General features: G+C 39.6%; 1 protein-coding gene across 1 annotated transcript in view; it reads left to right on the top strand.

Annotated features, from left to right (window-relative positions):
* The first annotated feature begins 225 nt into the window (after positions 1–225).
* The window catches only part of LOC138296982 (WAP four-disulfide core domain protein 8-like), a 158438-nt gene continuing 144519 nt past the window's right edge, over positions 226–14144 (top strand). Inside the window, exon 1 of the mRNA XM_069236499.1 lies at positions 226–337. The gene's annotated coding sequence lies outside the window, so the exon portion shown is untranslated. The remainder of the gene's footprint in view (positions 338–14144) is intronic.

Genomic DNA, 14144 nt, shown 5'->3' with positions numbered 1-14144 from the left:
AACAGCGATATCCAGTATTGTCGTAGTCTGCAAAGAAAGAAGGAGGGTGAAGTCACCAACAAAAGACACTGAAGAAAACGACACGTTGTCAGGAAAATGCTGGAGGCTGCCACATGGACAGTTGTTAAACAATGATTGGCTAATGCCTGTTTTGATTAGCATCAGTTTCCCCTCCTTCTCTACCTGTAGTAACCCATAAATCCCAGACACAAGTGCAGCAGAGATTCAGATACCACTGTCTACGCCACAACAAAGACTACAGGCACCATTGTGCTCCTCCCTGCCCTCCTTTGGGTCTGCAGAGCCCTTCCAGTGGAAAGAGAGGACTCTGCTGTAGGTGAGTGCCCAGAATTCGGGACTTCAAGACTCTCAGCATCTCTTTGGAGATTATGTGTCTTTGTCTAGATTCCCACAAATAATTGTCTTGGTATCAGGCCCAGTTCTAGGGTGGGAAATTCAAGGGGATGGTTGGTTGGGGCCGGTCCTCCCAAGGTCAATGTATTATTGCAAAAGCATCCTTTGTTCTTATTGGTATTGATACACATGAATGTCTTGGCCTATTTCAGGTGTCTGGGATTGGTATGAAATCATCTGGATTTGTTGTTGTTTTCATGCTCATGTGAATGTGTGTGTGTGTGTGTGTGTGTGAGAGAGAGAGAGAGAGAGAGAAATTGATGCAAAGACATATGCGATCAATAAAATCAACAAATACAAATTTGGCTCATAAAGACTGTCTTTTGAGAATGTGCAAAATGTAAAACTTGTAAATATGGGGTGAACAAACAAAGGTATGAGCTGTATAATAATAAACAACAGAAAATTAAAGAATGTATTACATGTAAAACAGACTACGTTGTCTCTGAGCTACTATGTACTTGTAACAGAAATTATGTATATAGCACAACAAACAAAGTAAAACTCAGAATTCTCCAACATATACATGCAATAAAGAACTGAGAATGTCTGGGAGAAGCATAATGGGCACCCCAATGAATAAAGCCACTTTGGAATCAAACCAATAAAGCAAAAAAGCAAAAAAGCAAAAAGGAGAGCGGAAATGACTGTGGAATAAAATTATGAAGGAAAGAGTTGAGACTAATTATACTGATGAAAACTAAGGCTCCTTTTAGTCAAAATTTGGATGCAAACTTGCATGTTCATTTTTAAGACAGCAGTATTAATATATGAAATGAAGAGCTTTCGTCTTCTTGTCAGTATTCAGACTTCTGAGAATAATGAACATAAAATAAGAGGAGCCTGGTTAGAAGAACTGAGAGTACTTGATTTATTTTGATATCTTGGAACTAAGATTTGAAAAGAGCTTTAACATGTATTTTACAATTTAAAGCACTTTAGTATTTTATGAGTTTAGAGTGAATGTGCATTTTATTGTTTAAAGCATTTCATGATAATGTTGGTTGAAATCTGAAATGTACTTTAGCATATAATGCACTTTTATTTGAATTTTGAGATATCTTTGTTTGAAATAATGAATGGTTTAATTCTTCCAATGGTCCTGAAATGTCAGGAAAGTATATGATGACATTAATATTAAATTTGTACTTGCAGTTTATTATGCTTCATTACTTGTACAAGTCACTTTCCATGAGATTTTAGGAGGCTTGTAATTTCATGCAATTTGAATGTTTGTTAAATAATTTCAAATAAATGAATGACTTACAAAATTACATTGGGATTGTTCAAAGTGTAACAATAATTTAACATGATTATTTGTTCATACTATTATTAGATATATGCAATAAGTTCTCTCATCTGGGAAAGGAGAAGACAATAAAAAGTATAACGAAGCAAATGTAGGATTTTCTGCCTGGCCTTAACTTCTTTTGCTTGTGGTTTATGTGGAAATCTATTATTTCATTTAGGGACATATGTAGGATTATGCACTTTACAGTGATTTTGTTAGTTCCCAAGAAATATTTATTTTGTAGTGGATCCTACTTAGTTATATTGGGAATCAGGTGTTCGCTTGCCTTCTGGCTTGCAGACGTGCGCCCCGTCACCTGGTGACTTCTAACCTACTTAGCCTGCTCTGCTTTAGCACATTTATTTAATTATTTCTTCCAAGATGGCTGCTATGTTTACAGTTAGGAAGATGTTTTGATTTCACATTATCAGTGCCACTCTGTGAAGGTGTCAATATCAGCTTCAAAGACAAATAATATCCATACGTTTTCACATCATGTCCCTTTCCCACGCACGTGAGACAGGGACATAATGTACATTTGGAGGGAATTGTTTATATAATTGCCACCTCAAGCATGCCTTCTCATCTATTGTTTGGGAAAATACCCCCGTCAGGGGTCCTACAAGAGCTAGGAATCCAGATGCTGTAGACATTATTTATGCTACACGTTGTCTTGATGCAGACCCAGCCTTCGTGTCACCACGGAGTCTGATTTAGAGACCTCATTCCAAGGTAACAAGGGATGAGGGGTGGTTCTCATGGACACGGTACTGGCAGATTAGGTTTATCACACCTAGCGCTCTTTAGGTTATAAATTAGGTTTATCATGCTAGGGTATTACGGCCTATTTTACAGCTTATGTTTATTACAATATGGTGTGGGTCTTCGTATTCATGAATCTCAACTTTACCATTCCGCGTCTTGCATCATTCATTATTCTAATCATTGTAGCTCATGCATTTTACAGTAGATTGTGGTGTTGTTAATAAAACCTATTGAAAACTTCACTGCATCTCCTTCATTGCCTGTGTGTGACTTAGACTCGTTGCTCAAGTGAGAAAAGGGTAATCTCCATTCTACCACGACTCTCCTGAGATGTCGCACTCTTGAATCCATGTGTAAAGACCGGCAGAAATCACCTATTACTGTTTGGGTTTTTGGTGAGGTACTGCTTGTGTGCTGGAAGGGTTGGGCCGACAGCTGCAACTTGTTGTAGGAATAGCCTAGTCGCCTACAAAAAAAAAGTGCTGTCATCCCTAAACCAGCAGTCTTGACTAGAGCAAGAGTCCAACTACGACAATTTTGCCTTTTAAATTAACTTTTGTCATTGTATTAGTGATTTGTAATCAAATGGATACAAAAAGAGGAAAGCCATAATGTAAGAAACACCATTTTACTTTTGGGAATCGAACCAAATGACAAATGAAAGAATAGAAAATATAAGGTGAAATGAAATGAATACCTTGGAAACAGGAGATAGACCATGTTTTGTATTTAGTTACCTATCTAGTGGTTTTTAGAAAGTGTGAAAAGACTACACTATGTTGTGTTAAAAAGCATGCTGATATTCTTGAACTCTATGGTCTAGTTGAAGGTGAAATTCTGGAATGCATCGGCCTTTGGGCGCATGTGTGCATTTGTGGTGAAGATTCAATAGAAAATAAAGAAAATCATTGGCCTACAAAGATCGTGGTGCTGCTTCTCTTTTCTGGGGGAAGAAACATACATTTGGTTTTATATATATATATATATAAATGTTTATATATATATATATATATATATATATATATATATATATATATATATCGAAGCAAAACAGTCCTTTAACGGCGTGCTCCTCGGGTGGTGCCTGCGTCAGGGATGGACCAATTCCCTGCAATTAATTCTTTCCAAAAGTAATTTGCAGCACTCCAAAAGACTTTGTATCAATATTTATTTTTCTTCAGAACAACCATCCTCATCACCAGCGCGTTTCGACTATCACAGTCTTGATCACGGTAATTGAGTGCATTGTTTACGTTGCCTATATATATGTACTTCCACTCTCTGCCATTAAGCAGCATTCTGGGAAATGTAGTGCAACTAAACAAAATACAACCTAAACACAACTAAAACCATTGTGCATACCGCTCTTGCGGTACCCCATACCTTTCCAACTACATTGATGTTCCTATTCCCCTTCCCCAACCTATATTTTATATATACATGGTTCTCTCATTAAAAGTATGTCAGCTGACAGTTAACATTACAATTATTCTCTCAATCTGTCATTGTGGCCATCTACTGGATAGTCTCCTCGTTCTTTTTGCTATATATTTCCCCACTTCGTTCCCCATGGATACATTTGGGTCCACTTCTTTAACTCTTTTATCTTTTTTATCTTTGTTATCTCATCACTTACACCACCTTTACCGTGATACGTAGTCTATGTGTGTCACCATATATTGTATAGGTATATTCTTGGGATTTAGTATTGCTATTGTCAAACATATTTATGTATTATATATATATACTTCTTGGACTATGCTTCACCTAATAAGTACTAATACATTTTAATCGGACCCCTTATCCCATGGAGACATACCCAACGTTTATCAATGGCCCTAGCCTTGTATTATCTATCTTTACAAGATGTTTTACCCTTCCAACCAATATGAAGCTGGTGACATTACATGAATCATATGCATTTCCTTTCTGGCATAGACATTACATTCTATTTGAATCATACACCTTTCTCTGTGCTCTATACTTAAGCCACTGGATCTGTGGACTATAGTCTTTATCTGTTTCTCCCAACCCTTATATGTGTGGTTGTTATAAATTTCCTTGTCCCCGTTGAGTCCATATGGCACTTAGTCTTGAGTTTGATAATCATGTTGGACTCCAAACGTCTCATTTTCAGTATCCTATTACCTCCTCTTTCATGTTTTTTCACACAGGTAATTCCATAATATCGTATATATTGCCAGTCTGCTTCATCATGTCACTGTAGGTGCTTTGTTAGGGCATAGCTCCTATATCTGTTTTGTACCGCCCTTGTATGTTCCAATATAAAATAATTTAGAGGGCATATTGTGCTGCCCACATATTGTAAGCCACACAAACAAACTATAACATACATGGTCAAGAGAAACAGTGTAAGGAATTCTTGGACATATTAAATATCAATGATCTGGGTCTACAATTCACGTACAAAATGAGCTGGACAAGGATAGAAGTTTTTGATGTGACTATATATATTGAGGATGAGAAAATACAGACAACGCTACACCGTAAGACAACAGTAACCAATAATGTACTACTGGCTCGAGCTTCCAGCCGATATCACTAAAGAAGTGTATTCGTTATGGGGAATTGATCAGGATGAAAAGAAACTGTTCTGATGCAAAAGAAATGGAAATTAAGTTTAGAGAAACACAACAGAGGTTCCTTAAGAGAGGATATAAGTATCGGAATGTAAAACAAGGGGAAAATAGAGCAAGATCTATGACACGTACACAGATACTGATGAACAGTCAGAATTCAGTGAAAGAGGAGGATAATACAACCATTAGACTGATTTTGACTTATAGTAAAGAAAATCATAAAATTCTGAATATTTTAAATAAACATTGGACTGTGATAAAAAAAAAAGATCTAGATATTGGTAAACTCATAGGGATGCGACCGGATGTGACATATAGAAGGGTACCCTCATTGAGAGACTATTTGGTAAAGAGCCACTTTAAGTTGACAACACAAGAGAATTGGCTACAAGAAAAACAACAAAGGATTCACACATTGCAATAAATGCAAGGCTTGTGGCAATGGCATCAATAAAAAGGACTTCTTGGATTTCAAAGGAAGAAGTATACCCATAGAAGGGAAAATAACATGTGAAACCTCATTTGTTGTGTATGTTGTAGAGTGTTTGTGTGGCTTACGATATGTGGGCAGCAAACTGGATTACAGCAACGTACTCTACACCAGCATCACAAAGAAGCTACAAACAAGACTACAGAGAATCTAGAATGCAGCAGCCAGACTCATCCTTAACATCTCCCGCCACACTCACATCTCCACCCAACTCGGAGACCTTCACTGGCTCCCTGTCACAAATCCATCACCTTCAAGCTACTGACACACACCTACAAGGCACTGCACAACATCAGACCGGCCTACCTCAACCCCCACCTGACTTTCTACACCCCTGCCAGACAACTCCGATCCTTCCAACTCGCTCTCACCGCCATCCCACGAGTCAGGAAGAGCACAGCTAGCGGCAGATCCTTCTCTTACCTTGCAGCTCGGAGCTGGAACACGCTCCCACTCAACCTCAGACAGGCCCCATCGCTGAAACAGTTCACAAAGGACCTCAAGACCTGGATCTTCGAATGATCAGCATGCCTTGAGACCGCACAGGTGATAAGCTGTGCTCTATACGTACTTGATAGATTGGTTGATTGATATAGATAGATAGATATTGAGAAATATATTTATATTTACTGAAAAAAACAAAGGTTACATGAACATCATAGTTAGGCTCACATTTTAAACATACAAAATCATAGAAATTCAGCTTTTAGAGTTATTTTAAGTAACTATAACTCGTTCCTGAAAGTAACTAGAACTCGTGCCCCCTCCATACACAGTTTTCTCATCAATGTGCTTGCTAATGTTACATTAATATTTTTTTTAATGATGTTATAAAATATGTCATGAGTGCTGTCATAGCTGGGGTAATTAGCAGTGAATGGCAAGGGCGTTAGTTATAGTTACCTTAGGGCACGAGTTATAGTGCAAATGTGGGTGCAAACTGAAGCCATCTTGATTGAATCAAACTGGTAAAATTTAAAACATTTAGGTTCAAATTTAAGAAGGGCCTAGTGCCAACTATCGCCACATTACCATCTTTTTTTACACTAATGTGGCGATAGTATGACAAAAAACACTTCGCCATATTCACAAAGTGGTGCAATGCACGCATTGCTACACTTAGTAAAAACTTGGTCCACAATATGCCTGCACCACACAAAACGTATGCAGTAGGGGGGGTTCCTCCATAGGGGGGCCGCAAAAATGGCGCAGTGGAATTTATGAGATTCCACTGTGCCAAATTTATAGACATTTTTAATACCTGCACTGAGCAGGCATTAAAGGGAGGTACACCATTATTTTTAATGTTAATGGGGCTCAATGGGCTGCAAAAAAAGTTACGCTTTCTCACAGAAAGTGCCACTTTTCTTAAATCGGGGCCTAAATTTAGAAAGGAACAAAATGAGGAGGTTCATTTTGTCATTGAGATTATGATTAGTGCTGCAGCAAGAAAAATTAGGACACTTCCCTTGAGGACCCCTTCCCGTTTGTGAATGGGTTACCACCTCCATATAGGAGTAGGTAAATGAGAATGTTATGCAACCGCATTTTGGTCGCATAAATTCACACATACCAGTGTGATTTAGTTTTAGGAAGGGATGTCTTAAATCCACTCCTTCCTAAAACCGAATCGCAAAAGCAAAATGAGATTCAGTAACAAGTTACAGAGTCACATTTTGCCTTTGGTACATTGTCAAAATCATTTTCTGGTTGCAAACGGCCCAATGGGCAATTTGTGACAGGAAAAATTATTTGTACATCTGGCCCTAAGTCCTGACTATAACTACCTACTGATACCCCACAATAGGTAATATATATATATGTATATATATATATATATATATATATATATATATATATATATATAAATATATATATTCTATTTTACTATACTATACATTCTATTCAGCAATCAATAGCCTCACAAGACGTATGAACAGAAAGAGCAGTCTAGCAGGAAATTTTATTCACTGCTGAGATAAACACACATCTTGTCACTGAACGTCTTTCTAGACGTGACATTTTAAGCTGCATTTATCACTGCCAGGACATCTGCACAGAGTGAAATCACCAAATGGTACATTCTGGAGCGCCATATTTAAGATAGTTTTTCCAAATGAGCTATTGGTTTTAGAGATTGTTCTGAAATGATCCCACAGAATATTTGATATGAAGAGATGTCATGTTTTTGTCGATCTGGTGACTTTCCACAAGGTCCCAGGGTCACCATCGCACAACAGCCAGATCCAGCTCTTCAGCCTGCACTGTCTCTATTCTCAGGGCTCCCTGGCTTATTCTTTGATCAGTGAGTTTTGAAAAAAGAGGAAAGAGCATTTAAACGCACATTCTGGAGGGAAAAACAAGCAATAGAACTCAGGAATAAGAAAGTGGAAAAAGCAAATAAACACAGACAGGGAAAAGAAAGAGAATAGAGAAACAAAGTCAGAGAAAAGGTGGGAAAATGGAAGGAAATGATAATATGGACAGAGTAAAGAGAGGTGTAAAAGAGAGGCACAGAGAAGGGAGACAGTGTTTAGTGACAACAAGTGTGACATTGAAAGGTAGAGGGGGATTAGCGGAGAGGCTGCTGTAAAAGAGGAATGAGGCACAGGAATGAGTGACAGAAACTGAGAGAAGTATGGGTGAGTGGAAAGAGGGCTAGAGTCAAACAGAAAAAATAAAACAAAAACAGAAGAATGGGAAAGGAAGCAATGAAAAAGAAAGGGCATGAGACACAACCCAAGGAGCAAAAAAGAAGACAGGGAGAAAGAAAGGAACATAAGCAGTCAAAATAATAGTAGAGAAAACTAAAGATAAAAAGTAACAGAACATTTTGTTCTTTTTAGACTCCTCTGCCACTAGACTCAAAGACCCACCACAGCACCCCTGATCACAGTTCCCATTATTTTTTGGACACTTCAAGATCTGCTTGTACATGAAGGTAGCCTGGAAATTGCACCAAATAAAGAAGGTTGATCTTCCAAGAAATCTTCATTTACACTTATTGCTGAGGCCTTTGTGCCCCCTGGGAATGAAGCCATGGAACCTATGGGGGTGAAATCCACAGTTTGAAGTCATCTGCTCTAGCCTGATGCATGGTGTGACCTGGTACAAATCTGTTATTTGTCTTACAGAGAATTGCTTAAACCATGGCTTCCAATGTTTGGGGGCAGTGCAGGGGCCCACCTGCCCAGCACTCTTGAAATGCACACTGCCTGCTGTGCAGACAGTGTGAATTTCAAGGGTGCTGGTGCAATTATGAGCTGGCAGCAATGCTGTTGCACCTTTCCAACTGGGCTGATGAGTGGGAACCTTGGCTCCCGTCTGTTAGCCTAGTGGGAAAGTTGTAATAGGGCCAGTGGGGAGACTGCCACCTCAACGTGGAAGTCTCCTTACTACAGGTCTTGCGATCAGCAAAGTCGACCCCAAAACTTATAATCAGGCCCTTTATTTGAAAACATCCAGGATTAGGATTTCATTTGCTGCTGGACAAAGAACAGCAGAAATAATGTTTGCCCAACCTCACTTGTAATGATTGGCATCTAATTCCTCCCTGTCAGCTAAATGTTCTAATTAATCTGAAAGATGGCCATTGTCCAAACTATCAGGGCCCCACTGCTTTTTCATGCGAAACACTTTGGTGAGATGGCAGAGAAGATTTCTGAGAACAGGAAGATTTAAGATCTGATGCCAAGCATGTGATTCTTTTTTAATAGAATGATCATTTGCCAGAACCAGAAAAACAGCAAGGGAAACACCACCAACAACTAAATGATATGACAAAATAGACATACTCAAACACTTGTTAACCACACATGAAAAATACATGATTGTGAATGATAGAAGAACAATAATTTATGCTACTAGCAGCAGTTTACAAAAGTTAACACCATGTAACACATGGATGATAGATGGCATTGATGATGGATGGCATATTCAGGCCCCTTTAATAATCCACTCTTAGTATGGAATACGCAACTAAGATAGAATTTGCACATGCAATTAAAAAACTACAGGGCAGAATTATTAAAGGCTTGTTTTGCCCTTGTGTGACGCATCAATGCAAAGCAGCAAAGTCCATAAATGGGATTTACTAAGCCATGCAAAGCCATCTTGGCTCTTTGTGGTTTAGTAAATCCAATGCAGCACAAGGTAGCACATATCTCTGCCTTGCATTACCCTGCAGCACAGAGGCTATGCAAAGGCGGAGTGTGAGCACTCGCACACATCCACCCATGGTTATTCACAGGGAGCTTGGGATTGCTCTAAAAAGCTGCACCTTCCTGACCAAGGAGTAACAAGGAGAAATATCTTTATTTCTCCTCATTACTTCTTCTTTCTATGCCTGCTGCATTCTGCAATATGCATAGAAAGAGGAAAATGCCTCTCTAGATCCTATTTGAGAAGGCAAAAATGCCTTCCTTCTCTTAAAGCATCCTGCTGGTAACAAAGGCACCATTGGAGCATGACACAAGGTTGCCTGCATTGGCATTAGGCAGCACACAGTGCAACATGAGGCAGCAGAAATGTGCCACATCTTGCTAAACATTGTGCATTCCTGCTGTCACCCTTTCATTCAGCACAAGTTGTCTTGCTGCGTTTCGTGAAATGTTAGTAAATCTGCCCCTACTAGTTTTAGCATGTGGCTCTTTAAACATTATGAGATTCTATTTAAATGCCCTATTAATTATGAAACAAAACTACCCCTGCTAATGTATGATTTGAAGATACCTGGTTGGGCCACCTGTACTGATAAGGACACATCTGTCAACCCAAGTATCACAATTTCATATTGGAATGTCTATGACAGCACCATGCCCAAAGAAGCACAGATTAATAACACAGTGGAAGGGTGGTATGATTCTGTCCAAGACACACAATACACTATTATTTCTAGAAACAATTAAAAAGACCAAAGCTACCAGAAAGGCATCAAATCCTACCATGCAAAGCATTATTATTATCTAACATTCAAGGCCTACCATATCTCTTTTCTGTAGCAAGACTCCTACTTAAAAATTATCACACTAAATAACAACTCTGTTTTAATTTCCCAAAAAACTAAAAACATACTACTAATATTAACATTAAAGAAACTTTTAAGTATCAATTTTGAGGATAATTCAAAAATGATTCATAAATCATGATTATTAAGGCTGCAAATTAAATATTGTATTAATAAAATTCATCAAACTTTTCTCTCTTATTCACCTACCCTAACATAATGCGAAAGGAGAATTATACTTTGTAAAATAACATACATGCCATCAACAAATTAACATTGCCCACCCAATAATATGCAGCACAGATTTACCATGACTTTGCATCAGGTTTGAATTATTTTTTTAACAGAACCTGATGCAAAGTCTACTGGTAGAATTTACCATCCAGAGCAAGTTGAGATTTGCATTCTGTTGGACCACAAAGTAACTAAAGAGAGTGAAATGCTTCTGCTTTGCTTTACTTTGCATCAGGGGGACGTTCCATAGGTGGAGATGGGCGTTCCCATACAATCACCTATGAGCTTTGAAGCAAATCCCTATCTACAAACAAATTGTAGACAGGAATTTATACCACATTTTGCACCTCCGTGGGGCAGGTATAACAAAAAGAAATGTTTTCAGTGTTCCTTGTTTGTCCCTCCATCAGCACACACACAAAGAGTGAAGTATTTTGTACAAAAACTATGCTTATAAAAATACAGACACCCATGCACCATGGCCCATGGGTGTTAAAAATGCACCAGTGCAGGAAGAGATAGAACAGTAGATATGGAGCTGTGCTGCTCTCTCCAATTCAAGCAACACAGTCTAGCAAATTTACTTGTTCTGCTGTGTTGTGTGATTTCTTTGTATATTTGGTCCTAAATATATAAAATTACACATTCAACTTTATACCTGAAGTCTTCTTCTACACCCCGAACCGGCATCTCCACTCCGCTGACCTCGCCCTCGCAACTGTCCTACGCGTCTGCAGAACTACAACTGGCGGTAGATTATTCTTGCACCTCGCCGCCAAAACGTGGAACACTCTTTCTACCCACCTGTGCCAAACCAAAGACCTCCTTACTTTCAGGAAACTTCTCAAGACCTGGCTGTTCGAGTAGTAAGCACCGCCCCCTCTTACTTCCCCCTCCCCTCCTCAGCACCTTGAGACCCTCACGGGTAAGTAGTGCGCTTTACAAATTCCTGATTGATTGATTGATTGGTTAGCGATATTATGAGTCCATAGTAACTATTCTAAAGAAGATCCCCAAAAATGCTGAAATAAACAAGCCACAAATAAAACATCCAGTACAATTTCAGTAATACAGGTAATCCATCCAAACCTCGCAAAATATAAAAGGAAAACTGAATAATCATGGACAAAAATATTTTGGAACCAAATATAGCAAGCTATTCTTCCTTGAAAAAAAACATTACACATATTGAGGTTAAAATATAAACTCAGATTTCCAAAAATAAAACCTGTAAAGCAAAACACATGTAAATCAAACCAAGCAACATTTACAACCCACATATAAAAAAATAACACAAATGACAAGCATTCATAAAAATCACATAGAAAATACATAACAAATACAAAGATAATAGGCTCTGCCACATTAACCAAAAGTAGTTAATACATACTACACTACAACAAACAATGGGTTGATTACGAGTCTATAGACTGCTACACTTGTGGTGGCGGTCTGGACTGCCGCCAATGCAGCAGTCTGATCATCACATTACAACCCTGGCAGTTGGACCACCAGCTCTGCCAGGATCTCATATTCTATTGGTCCGGAGGATGGTGGCGGTCCCAATCTTGCAGCGCTGCCTGGGGATTATGAACTTACTTTTCAGACATTTATAGAGAGCAATATGGAAAAACACACAAAAATTGGAAAGACAGAGAAGGAGAGAGACAAAATAGTCACACGGAGACAAAGCAGGAACCTGCACTAGAGAAAAAAAGTGGCTGGGGATGTTCTGTAGTGGATTAAAGGGGCCTGAGGTGGATTCAAGACAAGGTAGCTTTAGTATTGGGTACACTGACATTGACTAGTGCAGAGCTTTGGGCACCAGCACTGATTCTTTTACAAATTAACCACCTTAGGTGATACCAAGCAATGCCCAAGCTGTATGCCCCCTACCCATCTTCTATGATTTGTGAGCTCCTTTTGATACTTTGAGCTGAGTGGAGGAGTTGCCAGCCTCAAGGTGTGAGTATTCCAATGATTCATGCCAACTGCCGTGGCACACAATTTTCTATTTTTAATGACTACCTAAAATGAAAGATGCCACTAAAATCTGATTGAATATGATTTTGGGCAGGCCAATTTACCTGACATCTGGCGTGACTGTAGGTTGAGTGGTAGTGGGAGATACTTTGGTTATGACATCACTACAATAAACACATTAACCACAGTCACAGAATTTTCAAATACAAAAATTCTCACTTGTCTCATTAAGGCCAGTGTCTTTGTCTACATTTCTTTGATTGTTATTACTAGTCTGATGAACTATTAAGTTTCCCAAATTTACCTTCAGTGGTTCTAAGATTAAGGGGCATATTTATACTCTGTCTGCGCCAAATTTGCAACAAAAGTTTTGACGCAAATTCAGCGCAAACCTAACACCATATTTATACTTTGACGCCCGAGGCCGCGAACGCCAAAATTCCGCGGTGTGTGTCATTTTCTGGATGTGTGAAACCGCCTTGCGTTAATGACATGCAAGGTAGGCATTCCCGTCCAAAAATGACTTAAACATCCGTGCGCCATATTTATCCTACCGCGCACAAATCCAGCACAGCTGGAAGGCGGAGGCGGAAAATGGCACACAGCACGATTTGCGTCAGAAAATAACACCTGGGTCAGGGAAGGTGTTAAAATGGGGCAAACACACCACTACTTAAGGAAAACACACAGAAGCAACATCAGAGCTCCAAAAGGAAGACATGGAGGTGTTATTCATCCAGCATGCACGAAGGCACAGAGCACAGGACCAACAGCAGCAGCTTCCACAACCCCAACATGGACCCCAAAGGCAACGCAGAAGGCAGGAGAGGATATTCCGGGCCAGGACAACGCTTCTGGGCTTCAGGGAACATGACATCATCCAGAGGTACAGACTAAACTGGCAAGCCATACAGCAGCTTCTGCGCCACAATGACCCACAGTTGTCGCCCAGCTTGCAGACACCCCACATCATTCCACCAGAGACGAAGCTGCTAGCTGTCCTCCACATGTTGGCAAGTGGCTCTTTTCAAACCACTGGTGCCCTGGTTGCTGGGATCTCACAGCCCTCACTCTCTGCCTTCCTACCCAAGGTACTGGATGCCATCATCTCCCTCACACCCTGCCACATCAGCTTCCCCAACACACAGCAGAAGCAGCAGGAGACCAAACAGGGCTTTTACCAAATCAACGGCTTCCTATACGTGCTTGGTGCCATTGACTGCACACATGTACGGATTGTTCCACCTGCTGCAACCGAGCATCTATACTGCAACAGGAAGCACACACACTCCATCAATGTGCAGGCCATTGTGGATCACCGTGGATTGATCACCAACATCGTGGCAAAGTATCCTGGGAGTG

Source organism: Pleurodeles waltl, chromosome 5 (assembly GCF_031143425.1).
Source record: "Pleurodeles waltl isolate 20211129_DDA chromosome 5, aPleWal1.hap1.20221129, whole genome shotgun sequence".
NCBI lineage: Eukaryota > Metazoa > Chordata > Amphibia > Caudata > Salamandridae > Pleurodeles > Pleurodeles waltl.
The sequence above is the reverse complement of the archived record's forward strand: the minus strand, read 5'-3'. Positions and strand labels throughout refer to the sequence as shown.